This window comes from Nerophis ophidion, linkage group LG27, assembly GCF_033978795.1.
Source record: "Nerophis ophidion isolate RoL-2023_Sa linkage group LG27, RoL_Noph_v1.0, whole genome shotgun sequence".
NCBI lineage: Eukaryota > Metazoa > Chordata > Actinopteri > Syngnathiformes > Syngnathidae > Nerophis > Nerophis ophidion.
In genome coordinates, this window is record NC_084637.1 from 24,633,219 (window position 1) to 24,645,499 (window position 12,281).

The 12,281-nt window shown below is 38.2% G+C and overlaps 1 long non-coding RNA gene across 1 annotated transcript; it reads right to left on the reverse strand.

The window, feature by feature from the left end:
- Positions 1 to 821: 821 nt before the first annotated feature.
- Positions 822 to 11,829, reverse strand: LOC133544287 (uncharacterized). The gene is made up of 7 exons (XR_009804619.1): positions 9,984 to 11,829; positions 6,751 to 6,826; positions 5,775 to 5,852; positions 5,164 to 5,241; positions 4,553 to 4,631; positions 1,918 to 1,989; positions 822 to 1,801 (listed from the first exon to the last, which is right to left on the reverse strand). It is a non-coding gene; the product is annotated as an uncharacterized LOC133544287 (long non-coding RNA).
- Positions 11,830 to 12,281: the final 452 nt, after the last annotated feature.

A 12,281-nucleotide genomic window follows, 5' to 3' on the forward strand; every position in this document is an offset into this window, starting at 1 on the left:
AAGTTTTTCAGTAGTGTGTGAGAGAAAAGCATTTCAGTTGTTTATGTGAGAACATTTCAGTAGTGTGTATATGAGTGTTTCAGTAGTGTGTATAAGATTGTTTCAGTAGTGTGTATAAGAGTGTTTCAGTAGTGTGTATAAGATTGTTTCAGTAGTGTGTATAAGAGTGTTTCATTAGTGTGCATAAGAGTGTTTCAGTAGTGTATGTGAGAGCATTTCAGTAGTGTGTGAGAGCATTTCAGAAGTGTAAGTGAGAGCATTTCAGAAGTGTAAGTGACAGCATTTAAGTAGTGTGTATAAGAGTGTTTCAGTAGTGTGTGTAAGAGTGTTTCAGTAGTGTGTGTGAGAGAAAAACATTTCAGTTGTTTATGTGAGAGCATTTCAGTAGTGTGTACAAGAGTGTTTCAGTAGTGTGTGTGAGAGAAAAAGATTTCTGTTGTTTATGTGAGAGCATTTCAGTAGTGTGTATAAGAGTGTTTCAGTAATGTGTATAAGATTGTTTCAGTAGTGTGTATAAGAGTGTTTTAGTAGTGTGTATAAGAGCATTTCAGTAGTGTGTCTAAGAGTGTTTCAGTAGTGTGTGAGAGCATTTCAGTAGTGTAAGTAGAGAGCATTTCAGTAGTGTGTATAAGAGTGTTTCAGTAGTGTGTGTGAGAGAAAAAGATTTCAGTTGTTTACATGAGAGCATTTCGGCAGTGTATGTAAGAGGTAATTCTGAATAATGTCCCTAACGGCCCCTCATATACTGCAACTGAGTGATTCTGAGTGAACATGCAAAACTTCATATGCACACACACACACGCACGCACGCACGCACACATACGTGTTTGGGTGACATATGAGGACTTATGACAAAAACGTGACATATGGGGACATGCCTTTCCAATGGTCCTACAGGCCTGGGAATCAGACGGTTAGTGAACCAGAATTTTAGAAACACAGTGGTCTATTGAGATTTTTGCAACTCTTTTGTTTTTTTCTGAACCTGATTTTTATGGTACATATGAGGACTTGTCAGGTTTAGGTGACAAATGAAGACCAGAGTGTTTAAGATTTCAAGTTTATGTGACATATGATGACCATGACGTCACAGAGTGTTTAAGATTTCAGGTTCATGTGACATATGATGACCATGACGTCACAGAGTGTTTAAGATTTCAGGTTCATGTGACATATGATGACCATGACGTCACAGAGTGTTTAAGATTTCAAGTTTATGTGACATATGATGACCATGACGTCACAGAGTGTTTAAGATTTCAAGTTTGTGAAATATGACAACCATGACGTCACAGAGTGTTTAAGATTTCAGGTTCATGTGACATATGAGGCTAATGACATCAGAGACTTAACAAAACCACCTGAGTTGGTTTAGTTGATGTGTTGTCATTTAAAAAAAAAATCCCAATCCCATGCTACTGTAATCTAAAACCAAGAAGAGTTTAAAAGAAACATGGGTAAAAATGTAATTGTCAACTAAGTGTAACTGAATAGTTTTTGTGGATTTTGTCGCTAAGAATTATCTGGAATAAATACAAAACGCTTGCTGTTTATTTTGCTTTTTTAATTGCTGGTAACATACTCAAACTACCACAGAAGATGTGGGAAAACATTTTTTTTCCCTTTTTTTAATATAATTCTGTTATGGATGTAGTACTTGATGGCAAGCCAATCTCTGTCCTGTAGAGTTACTAGTTCTTTATGGAGGCAGGCTTCACAATCTTTTTTACCTGGTACTTTGTTGCCAGTTACAAAATGCAACATGTGTCATTCAACTGCTTCCACTTCTTCCCCTTTGCAGCTGTCATAAAGGAGACAAAATACAATTTCTTACTGAAGGAAAAATGACTATAACACAGTGAAAAGGTGCAAAACGTAATATAATATTCTAGTAAATGATGTGGATTATTTATTTACCCCACTTTGGAGTGGACCAAGTGGAAGAAGCTTGAGACATACCCACTTCGAGCGATTTGTCCTGCTGTCAATCTGAAAGGAAGAATTAGAAAACTGTAAAAGTAAACATTTAACATATTGTGCTTTGTGAAGCAGCGGAGTATATGTGTTGTCTGTCTATTTATGAATAATGCAGACCAGGAGTGTTGGCTGAGTTCTTAACGTTTGCTTTCAGAGTGTGCATATCACAACATACAAGATGCCGTCATGGCGACACAACCTATACCGGGCTACCGCGCATGCTCGTCACTCCTGTTGCATGCTGGGTAGGGTAGTTCTTTTTTCCCCTGGCTCATAACATCACAATATAGTACCATGTATATGTGTTCAGTTTATCAAAGCACCAAGCAAACAGATATGGTCATAATTATTTTAAATCCACTACGCAGAATAAACACAACATTATTAATATTGCTACTACGGATCATTTGATCAAAAATTCCCTAAAACAGCCCACTACCTATAATATAAGTTTTTTAAACATAAGATCCCTGATAAAAAAAAATGTTTCTGCTGTTACCTCAGAAATTGCCTGTTCAGATGTTATGATTGTGGCTCAGAGATTTGTATGTAGATTATATTTATTTTCCATAACAAACAGGATAACTTAAATACCCTGGCAGTGGCAATAAGCTTAAATGTTTGTATTTATATTTTTGGAGTTGATTTTCATCAAATATGCTATTTAACTGCTACTGTTTAACAAGGACTGATTTAAATTGTGTTTGCTCAACAAATGTTTTGGCGCTTTTGTTCATGTGGGAGAATATTCCAATAAAGATGCACTACACACTACTTTTGAATTCATTATTGGGCTTTGCGTATACAATGCATTTAATCGCGATTAATAAGAGAAATAGTGCGATTAACTTCGATTAAAAATTTTAATCATTGCCCAGCCCTAATATATATACAAACCCCGTTTCCATAAAAGTTGGGAAATTGTGTTAGATGTAAATATAAACTGAATACAATGATTTGCAAATCCTTTTCAACCCATATTCAATTGAAAGCATTACAAAGACAACATATTTGATGTTCAAACTCAAACTTTTTTTTTTTTGCAAATAATAATTAACTTTGAATTTCATGGCTGCAACACGTGCCAAAGTAGTTGGGAAAGGGCATGTTCACCACTGTGTTACATCACATTTTCTTTTAACAACACTCAATAAACGTTTGGGAACTGAGGAAACTAATTGTTGAAGCTTTGAAAGTAGAATTCTTTACCATTCTTGCTTGATGTACAGCTTAAGTTGTCGTGTTTTACGCTTCATAATGCGCTACGCATTTTCGATGGGAGACATGTCTGGACTGCAGGCGGGCCAGGAAAGTACCCGCACTCTTTTACTACGAAGACACGCTGTTGTAACACGTGGCTTGGCATTGTTTTGCTGAAATAAGCAGGGGCGTCCATGATAATGTTGCTTGGATGACAACATATGTTGCTCCAAAACCTGTATGGACCATTCAGCATTAATGGTGCCTTCTCAGATGTGTAAGTTACCCATGCTTTGGGCACTAATACACCCCCATACCATCACACATGCTGGCTTTTGAACTTTGCGCCGGATGGTTATTTTCCTCTTTGTTCCGGAGAACACCACGTCCACAATTTCCATATATAATTTGAAATGTGGACTCGTCAGACCACAGAACACTTTTCCACTTTGCATCAGTCCATCTTAGATGAGCTCAGGCCCAGCGAAGCCTGCGGCGTTCCTCTGTGTTGTTGATAAATGGCATTTGCTTTGCATAGTAGAGTTTTAACTTGCATTTACAGATGTAGCGACCAACTGTAGTAACTGACAGTGGTTTTCTGAAGTATTTCTGAGCCCATGTGGTGATATCTTTTACACACTGATGTCGGTTTTTAATGCAGTACATCGCTTACGTGCAGTGATTTCTCCATATTCTCTGAACCTTTTGATAATTTTACGGACCGTAGATGGTAAAATCCCTAAATTCTTTGCAAAAAAAATGTTTAGCAGTTTTAACATCAAATATGTTGTCTTTGTAGCATATTCAACAGAATTGGGGTTGAAAATTCTTTGCAAATCATTGTATCCTGTTTATATGTACATCTAACACAATTTCCGGGGTTTGAATGTATTTATATACATATATATAGCCTATTATTTGCGCACTATTTACAAGTTATGTACCAAAAACACGACCACCGAAAAAATACTTTGATCAATGAAAACAGCGCTGCAGAAACCGGCTGTAAACAAGAGGCACTGCATTTTCTGAATTGAAACACTCATTTTAAAGCTTTGACATTAACATTTTAACACACACTAATCTGATTCAGAAAATATGAGGACCTTATATGAAACACACCTAGGTCTTTCTTGGTTCAAACAATATGAGGACATGACGAGTGCTCACATGTAGAATTTATGTTGTTGACTTGTAACATCTCCTGTTTTGCTAAACATGAGTTCCAAACTCCCTACTGACTAACATGGATGTACCCTTACGAAAATGTTGTCATGTAAACTGATCTGTGAGAGATTAAAATTAATAAATGTATTTCAAAATATAGGTTGGGTCAAATTTAGAGCAGATATAGTAAAAATAGACATGTAATAACCTGTTGGAGGGATGAAGTCGGTTTATGGCTGTCATCTGAATCTAGAGAATGTTGAGATAGAACCTCAAACAGTTGGTTTCTGCAACAAAACACAAAAATATAATGTCATAACTAATTAATTATAACATTCTCACCACTTTTTGTTGATAAAAATCTGAGCATACAATGCCAGATAAAGGGTAAAGATTATTACAGAGTTTCAGCTCTTAGACAATTCATTAAGAATGTAACACACACAAAAATCTGGTTCAGAAAATATGAGGACCTGAATTGAGACACTGATTTTAAAGCTTTGACATTAACATTGTAACACACATTTTCTGGTCCAGAAAATATGAGGACCTTATATGAAACACACCTAAGTCTTTCTTGCTTCAAACAATATAAGGACATGACGAGTGCTCACATGTAGAATTTATGTTGTTGACTTGTAACATCTCCTATTTTGCTAAACATGAGTTCTAAACTTTCTACTGACTAACATGGATGTACCCTTGCGAAAAAGTTGTCATATAAACTGATCTGTGAGAGATTAAAATAAATAAATGTCTTTCAAAATATAGGTTGGGTCAAATTTAGAGCAGATATAGTAAAAATAGACATGTAATAACCTGTTGGAGGGATGAAGTCAGTTAATGGCTCACATCTGAATCCGTAGAATGTTGAGATGGAACCTCAACAGTTGGTTTCTGCAACAAAACACAAAAATATAATGTCAGAACTAATTAATTATAACATTATCAGCACTTTTTGTTGATGAAACTCTCAGCATACAATGCCAGATAAATAGTAAAGATTATTACAGAGTTTCAGCTCTTAGACAATTAATTAAGAATATAAAACACACTAAAATCGGGTTCAGAAAATATGAGGACCTGAATTGAGACACTCATTTTAAAGCTTGGACATTAACATTGTAACACACACTAATCAGGTTTAGAAAATATGAGGACCTTATATGAAACACACCCAAGTCTTTCTTGGTTCAAACAATATAAGGACATGACGAGTGGTCACATGTAGAATGTATGTTGTTGACTTGTAACATCTCCTGTTTTGCTAAACATGAGTTCCAAACTCCTTACTGACTAACATGGATGTACCCTTACGAAAAAGTTGTCATATAAACTGATCTGTGAGAGATTAAAATTAATAAATGTCTTTCAAAATATAGGTTGGGTCACATTTAGAGCAGATATAGTAAAAATAGACTTGTAATAACCTGTTGGAGGGATGAAGTCGGTTTATCGCTCACATCTGAATCTGGAGAATGTTGAGATAGAACCCCAACAGTTGGTGTCTGCAACAAAACACAAAAATATAATGTCAGAACTAATTAATTATAACATTAACAACCACTTTTGGTTGATAATATTCTGAGCATATAATTCTACATAAACAGTAAAGATTATTATAGCGTTTTAGCTCTTAGACTATTATTTAAGAATGTAACATTCACTAAAATGTGGTTCAGAAAATATGAGGACCTGGATTGAAACACTCATTTTAAAGCTTTGAATTAAACATTGTAACACACACTAATGTGGTTCAGAAAAATATGAGGACCTTATATGAAACACACTGAAGTCTTTTTTAGTTCAAACAATATGAGTACATGACAAGTGATCACATATAGAATTCATGTTGCTGACCTGTAACATGTCCTGTTTTGCTAAACATGAGTTGTAAATTCCACAGACTAACATGGATGTACGCTTAAAAAATGTTGTCATATAAACTGATCTGTGAGAGGTTAAAAGGATTAAATGTCTTTTGAAGTATAGGTTGTGTCAAGTTTTTAGCAGATATAGGGCAGCACGGTGGAACAGGGGTTAGTGCATGTGCGTCACAAATCGTTAAATCCTGGGCAGAAATCGATCTTTCTGTGTGGAGTTTGCATGTTCTCCCCGTGACTGCGTGGGTTCCCTCCGGGTACTCCGGCTTCATCATACCTCCAAAGACATGCACCTGGGGATAGGTTGATTGGCCACACTAAATTGGCCCTAGTGTGTGAATGTGAGTGTAAATGTTGTCTATTTGTGTTGGCCGTGTAATGAGGGGGCGACTTGTCCAGGGTGTACTCCGCCTTCCGCCCGAATGCAGCTCAGATAGGCTCAAGCACACCCCGCCAACCCAAAAAAGGGACAGGTAGTAGGAAATGGATGGATGGATGGATAGTAAAATAGTCAAGTAATAACCTGTTGGAGGGATGAAGTCGGTTTATCGCTCACATGAATCTGGAGAATGTTGAGATAGAACATCAACAGTTGGTGTCTGCAACAAAACACATAAAAATAATGTTAGAACTTATTAATTATAACATTATCAGCACTTTTTGTTGTTAACATTATGAGCATATAATGCCAGATAAATAGTAAAGATATTTATATAGGGTTTCTGTCTCTTGTCCCGCTCATGTCTTGAGATGAACTTCCCTCGGTACTCGACCACAAAAGAACCTTTTTAAATTGATGCAAGAGCAAATACACCATATCCTGATAAAACAGTTTATCAATTAACAATGTTTGGAATATCTGTTTTAAAAAGGAATAATAATAGTCGTTACTTGACTAAAAATTCAATTACAAACAGAATTACTCTTTCATAAATGTAAATAATTATTAAATTAAGTACAAACCCCGTTTCCATATGAGTTGGGAAATGGTGTTAGATGTAAATATAAACGGAATACAATGATTTGCAAATCATTTTCAACCCATATTCAGTTGAATATGCTACAAAGACAACATATTTGATGTTCACTCTGATAAACATTTTTTTGGTGCAAATAATCATTAACTTTAGAATTTGATGCTAGCAACACGCAACAAACAAGTTGGGAAAGGTGGCAATAAATACTGATAAAGTTAAGAAATGCTCATCAACCACTTATTTGGGACATCCCACAGGTGTGAAGGCTAATTTGGAACAGGTGGGTGCCATGATTGGGTATAAAAACAGCTTCCCAAAAAATGCTCAGTCTTTCACAGGAAAGGATGGGGCGAGGTACACCCCTTTGTCCACAACTGCGTGAGCAAATAGTCAGACAGTTTAAGAACAACCTTTCTCAAAGTGCAATTGCAAGAAATTTACTGATTTCAACATCTACGCTCCATGATATCATCAAAAGGTTCAGAGAATCTGGAGAAATCACTCCACGTAACCGGCATGTCTGGAAACTAACATTGAATAACCGTGACCTTCGATCCCTCAGACGGCACTGTATCAAAAAACGACATCAATCTCTAAAGGATATCACCACATGAGTTCAGGAACACTTCAGAAAACCACTGTCACTAAATACAGTTTGTTGCTATATCTGTAAGTGCAAGTTAAAGCTCTATTATGCAAAGTGAAAGCCATTTATCAACAACATCCAGAAACGCCGCCGGCTTCTCTGGGCCCGAGATCATCTAAGATGGACTGATGCAAAGTGGAAAGGCGTTCTGTGGTCTAACGAGCCCACATTTCAAATTTTTTTTGGAAATATTCGACACCGTTTCATCCGGACCAAAGGGGAAGCGAACCATCCAGACTGTTATCGACGCAAAGTTGAAAAGCCAGCATCTGTGATGGTATGGGGGTGCATTAGTGCCCAAGGCATGGGTAACTTACACATCTGTAAGTTACCCATCTGTTTGGAACAACATTTGCTGCCATTTAAGCGCCAACTTTTTCATGTGCGCCCCTGCTTATTTCAGCAAGACAATGCCAAGCCACATTCAGCACGTGTTCAGCTTCATAAAAAAGAGTGCAGGTACTTTCCTGGCCGGCCTGCAGTCCTATCAAAAATGTGTGGTGCATTATGAAGCGTAAAATACGACAGAGGAGACCCCGGACTGTTGAAGGACTGAAGCTCTACATAAAACAAGAATGGGAAAGAATTCCACCTTCCAAGCTTCAACAATTAGTTTCCTCAGTTCAAACGATTATTGAGTGTTGTTGAAAGAAAAGGTGATGTAACACAGTGGTGAACATGCCCTCTCCCAACTACTTTGGCACGTATTGCAGCCATGAAATTCTAAGTTAATTATTATTTGTAAAAAAAATTATTCCGTTTGGATTTACATCTAACACAATTTCCCAACTCATATGGAAACGGGGTTTGTAATTAATGTGTTACTTGAAAAAGAAAAGTTTTAAATATCTAGCATATGCAGTTGAGAGACATTTCATGAGAGCAGAGTGTGTGTGTGCCTTTAAAAAGCTGTGCCTTTTGCCAAGTGACGTGGGACGTCAGCGCCCAGACATAGCAAAATAGTTCAGCTGTATTTTTTAGCTTAGCAGTGGCAGTTAAGATAGTTCTGTTGAATGTTTTTGTTTGCGTGTGGATGAGGCCTCTTTCTATTTGATATCGTGTTCGTAATTACTTCCGGGGGTTGCTTTCATTAGTAAAAAGATATTACCTGCACTAAACCTTTTGTGCTTCTAACGCTGTCTTGTTGACATACAATCACATCAAAAGTAGCATGCCAGATTACATAAAACGCATCGTAACAGCGTTGTAGCGTACATAAATGTTATTAGATTACTCGTTACCGGTAAAAGTAACAGCATTAGTAACATCGTTTTCATATACCGCTGTTATACCATCCATCCATCCATCCATCATCTTCCGCTTTTCCGAGGTGGGGTCGCGGTGGCAGCAGCCTAAGCAGGGAAGCCCAGACTTCCCTCTCCCCAGCCACTTCGTCTAGCTCTTCTCGGGGGATCCCGAGGCGTTCCCAGGTCAGCCGGGAGACATAATCTTCCCAAGGTGTCCTGGGTCTTCCCCGTGGCCTCCTACCGGTTGGACGTGCCCTAAACACCTCCCTAGGGAGGCGTTCGGGTGGCATCCTGACCAGATGGCCGAACCACCTCATCTGGCTCCTCTCCATGTGGAGGAGCAGCGGCTTTACTTTGAGTTCCTCCCGGATGGCAGAGCTTCTCACCCTATCTCTAAGGGAGAGCCCCGCCACACGGCGGAGGAAACTCATTTGGGCCGCTTGTACCCGTGATCTTATCCTTTCGGTCATGACCCAAAGCTCATGACCATAGGTGAGGATGGGAACGTAGATCGACCGGTAAATTGAGAGCTTTGCCTTCCGGCTCAGCTCCTTCTTCACCACAACGGATCGATACAGCGTCCGCATTACCGAAGACGCCACACCGATCCGCCTGTCGATCTCACGATCCACTCTTCCCCCACTCGTGAACAAGACTCCGAGGGGCCATAGAGGTCGGGTGCATTGTGAGCTGGGCGGCAGCCGAAGGCAGGGCACTTGGCGGTCCGATCCTCGGCTACAGAAGCTAGCTCTTGGGACGTGGAACGCTGTTATTCCAAACACTTCTAATTAAAGCCATATAATACAACCTCTATTAGACAGTAAGGAAATGATCCAAATGAGATGTTGATACAGTTACCATTGATATGTTACATAACAAGACATACCTTTCCAATCATTGATCCACTGGGCCTTAAAACAAGACTTGTCACATCCAGATCAAATAAACTCGGTGGCTTCAGCCTCAGGATTACGTCTCGCTCTTCTTTTGGACACGATGTCTACATCATGTGTTGATGCGCCTAACAAATCCACACATAAAAATGAAAAAAGTCAGTGACACAGAAATAAAACAAAGAACTAAACCCTTCAAAAACTGTTAAATTTAGGCTCAATGCAGACATGAAGCTTCTCAAACAAAGTAGTAATGTAACAATATCAGTAACATGCCAACTGACAGTGCTTATCAGCTTGAAATATTTGTATTTGAGAAAAAGTATAAACAATTTGAAGAACTCTAGTCTGTCTTGTTTAAAATTAAGAAAATGTTTACTAGCATAGTGATCAAGGGTGATGGGTCAAATGCAGAGAATAATTTCACCACACCTAGTGTGTGTGTGACAATCACTGCTACTTATAATCTTCCATGCAACTTTAAAAAAAAAATGTTAAATGCCTTGGCCTTGGCCCAGAACTGAAATGCTTAATTTAACCTCAAAAAATCAAATCTGATTGCAATTAATAACAACAACATTTAACTGTTGATTATAATGAACTATTTTCCTATGTTAAAAAACATTGGTCTATTTAATTACGTTAAACTCCATTTTATGCTCACCTGATTCAACCATGCTGTCGAAGACTGTCAAAGATTGTTTGTGACCAAGATAGATGTCCCCCTCCGGTGATGCAGGTCCCGGAAGTGATGTTCACTGAGCGCTCTGTTGTGCTCAAAATCGTGTGTGAAGTTGTGTATTTCGATTATAAATGGTCCTTTTGGAAAACCCTTTTTATATATATATTCAATATTAAGTGTGATACATGAGCTGTATAACTTCCATGATGAAAATAGTTAACTAGTGATTTAGCCCTCTGTTAGGAGCAGACATCGTCCAGCGGCCAATCAGGCGGCGCCTAACTGAAAATTGGACCAATCAGACGCCGAGACTCTTCAGAGTGGGCGGAAGTAACCATCTTGAACACCATGTAAAGTGAATACCTCCAAAAACAATCCCCATATTAATCCTAAATTTGCCCCAAAGATAAAAATACCCAAATAATGTGCTATTGTAACCATTTGAAAATATTAAATACTGTGTGTAGTTTGAATTGCATTTGAATTATTGCCTTTGTCTCAATCAAGGTTGAAGGTTGTTTTTTTTTATGCAAAAACCTACATTTCAGGCACATTTAAAGCAATTATTGTGCGGCATTGTATTTTAGTCAACAGAATAGCAAAAAGTCCAATACAGTAAAATACTGAATCAAACAAATTAAATCATCACCATAATCCCTTTATTACTAATTGTCTAGCCCAAATCCTCTCCAGATAAACCAAATTAATAGATAAAACTAACACTGAAAAGGATGAGATCATCAGATCAGTTGAAAATGTGTTGTTATTTGATTCAGAATTCAAGAGTATGTTTATTGCTGTAATGGTTAGATGTTTTTCAAAATGTTGGAGTGTGTGAGTTTCTGACCCACATGACATATGAGGACATATGACATATGAGGACAAGTGTGTGTGTGTGTGTGTCATAATAGCAAAGATGGCCACTAGGGGCAAAATCGAAGGTGACCAAAAAAATTAAACACACTTTCACACACTTTTTCTGAAAATTTGACAAATGAAGACTTTAGAGATTTTTGGTCTGGGAACATGCTGGGAGGGTCTAGAACACGATAGCATTGCGGGAAATATGGGGACATGGAAAATGTCCCCATATTTCAACAGGTCCTCATATGTAAGGTGAAATTTCATAAAAATGTCCCCATATGTCACTTTGACAAACGCACGCACGCACGCACACACACACACACACACACACACACACACACACACACACACACACACACACACACACACACACACACACACACACACACACTCACGCATGCATACAAACACCAATCAGAAGTGCACAGTGTGTTCCCAGGTGCAGCCCACACCTATCAGAGTTCATGGTTTGCGTAGAGGCGAACTTGTTATTTACCTTCGTAATCTCTGCCGATCATTTATTTTATTTTAATGTATTCTTATTCAATATGTTATTGTTTTAGTTGCCGACCAACTTGTCCGGGGTGTACCCTGCCTTCCGCCCGAATGCAGCTGAGATTAGCTCCAGCACCCCCCCACGACCCCAAAAGGGACAAGCGGTAGGAAATGGATGGATGGATGTTTTAGTTGCTTAAGAGATATTCCTGTCTCTGAATTTGTTCATTGCTATTTTTATGTTTTTGTG